The sequence below is a fragment of the Lynx canadensis genome, chromosome D1 (genome assembly GCF_007474595.2).
Source record: "Lynx canadensis isolate LIC74 chromosome D1, mLynCan4.pri.v2, whole genome shotgun sequence".
Lineage (NCBI taxonomy): Eukaryota > Metazoa > Chordata > Mammalia > Carnivora > Felidae > Lynx > Lynx canadensis.
Window position 1 is genome coordinate 27,959,641 of NC_044312.2, and position 2,428 is coordinate 27,962,068.

Below are 2,428 nucleotides of genomic sequence, written 5' to 3' on the forward strand. Positions count from 1 at the left end.
AAAAGTGTTAAAAGTGAAGTAGAAATGGTGTAGGAATTATTTCTTTCTGGAACCATGGCTGTGAGACAGGAAGAAAGACAGATATGTAGTCCTAGGAACATGTTAGGCTGCTGTGGATTGAACTGTGCCCTCTAAGAATTCATATGTTGAAGTACTAACCCCTACCACCTCCAAATGTTACCTTATTTGGACATAGGTTCATTGAATATGCAATTAGTCAAGATGAGGTTATTCTGGAATAGAATGGGTCCTAATCCAGTGTGACTGGTGTCCTTATGGAAAGAGAAATTTGGACACAGAGACGTATGCAGAATGCCATGTAAAGATTGGAGTCATGCTGCTATCATCCAAGGAGCTACTGGAATCCAGAAGAGAGGCCTGGAACAGATCCTTCCTTAGTGCTTTCAAAGAGACTATGGCCCTGCCAATACCTTTACCTTCAACTTCTACCTCCAGAACTCTGAGACAAAAACTTTCTGTTGTTTACACCACACAGTCTATGGTACTTTCTCTTTTTTTCAAAAAAAAATTAAGCTTATTTATTTAGTTGAGAGAGAGAGAGAGAGAGAGAGCAGAGGAGAGGCAGAGAGAGAGAGAATCCCAAGCAGGCTCTGTGCTGACAGAGGGGCTCAAACCCACGAACCATTAGATCATGACCTGAGCCAAAACTAAGAATCAGATGCTGAACTGACTGAGCCACCCAGGTGCCCCTATGATACTTTCTTATGACAGTCCCAGAAAACTAACACAAAGGATGAGAATAAGGTTTTGTTCTGTGATTTCTTTTTTTTAAATGGCAGTAGGAAAATTCTGGTAAAGTAAAGAGAGGTTAGATATATAAGAGAGAGAAGATATAATTGTTGGAAGGAAGCCTCTGAGGAGGAAGGAGGAAGGAAATGCAATCCAGAGCACTGAGGAATGACAGCAGAGGGAGACCATGGCTTCCACTGTGGCCACACAGGTGGATGTAGATACAAAGATGTTTGAAGGCAAAAAAGAAGAGCTTGGGAAATTCTCAGGTTGATGTTCTTGTGAAATCTCTATATAGATATCAATTTATCAGTGAAGCCTCTCTTCACTATCCACTTAAAATATCAATTTTCCCTTTCCCTTCCCCCACTTTATTTTTCTCCATGACAACTTCACTATCAGACATACTCTGTAGTAGTAAACTTGCTCATTTATTTACTGTATGTCACTTCCCAATAGAATGTAAGCTCTACAAGTTCAGGGATTTTCATCTCTGTGTTTACTATTGTATCCCTAGAACCTAGACGTATCCCTGGATCATAGAAGTTCAATAAATATTTGTTGGATGAATGAATGAATGGTGACTTATTTTTTTTCCCAGTGAAATGGGAGGCAATGCCATCTTCTTAGGGAGGAAAAGAGAGAATGACAATGGGGAAGAAAGGTGTCTCGGGAATGATAGAAGTATCATGGTGAAATGGTAAGGGACCAGTAGCAGTTGGAGACCATGAAATTGTTTGAAAGTTGTGGGTTTTTTTCCGAAGGTTCTTAGCAGCCCCTGTGCAGGAGGACAGAAGACACTTGAATGGATCCAGGGTTGAAGACTTTTTCAGGTCAACATAAAGGAAAGGAAGGATGCATGGACATTTTGGAAACCTGGCAGGAGTATGGTTGAAGTATTAAGCGATGGGTTCTTGCCCTTATAGAGAAAAAGAGAAGGCAAGAGGGGGTTGATTGATTGGGATGGAAGAGAAAATATCCCTTATGATGATGAAATTGAGAAATCCAGGCTCCATGAGTTGCACATCCTAATGAATGGAGGTATTCAAGGAGAGCCCATGTCAGAAGGAGCTGAGATGACCAGATAGGAGATGTGGCTAATCCCACATGAGGAAGAGTCTTACATACCATATTTAGGGATTGTTGTTATGGAAAAGGCTCTGGATTTGCAATTCAGACTTAGGCTGAATTTGGACGCTGAAACTTGCTAGAGTATGATCTTATGTGAATTATTCTCTCTAGGTATCTACTTTCTCAATTTTAAACTAGAGCTAATAATAACATCTTTCTCATGGAACATTTATGAGGATTGAATGAGATAAGATATGTAAATGCAACTACTATATTTAAGAGAATAAATCAGATGACATATGATACTGCATATTGCCTGTATAGAATAAGTGTTTAATAAATATTGGTATTCTATTTTGCTGTTTGTTTGCTCATTTTGTTTTCTTTTCAGCTTAGAGGTTCACTAAGAATGTAGATATGAGGAGAGTACAGAAGAAATGGGAAGATTTTGATTCATCAGGGGCAGCTTTTTTGTTTCTTTTTATCAGATGGTCCTCCATTTGGCTTGAACTTCATGTTCTAGACTCCCGCACTGACCACTCTGCCTTAGTCAAACAGTCTATAGTCTCCTGTGCATGATTTCACCCTCTCTGGGCTTTTGCCATTC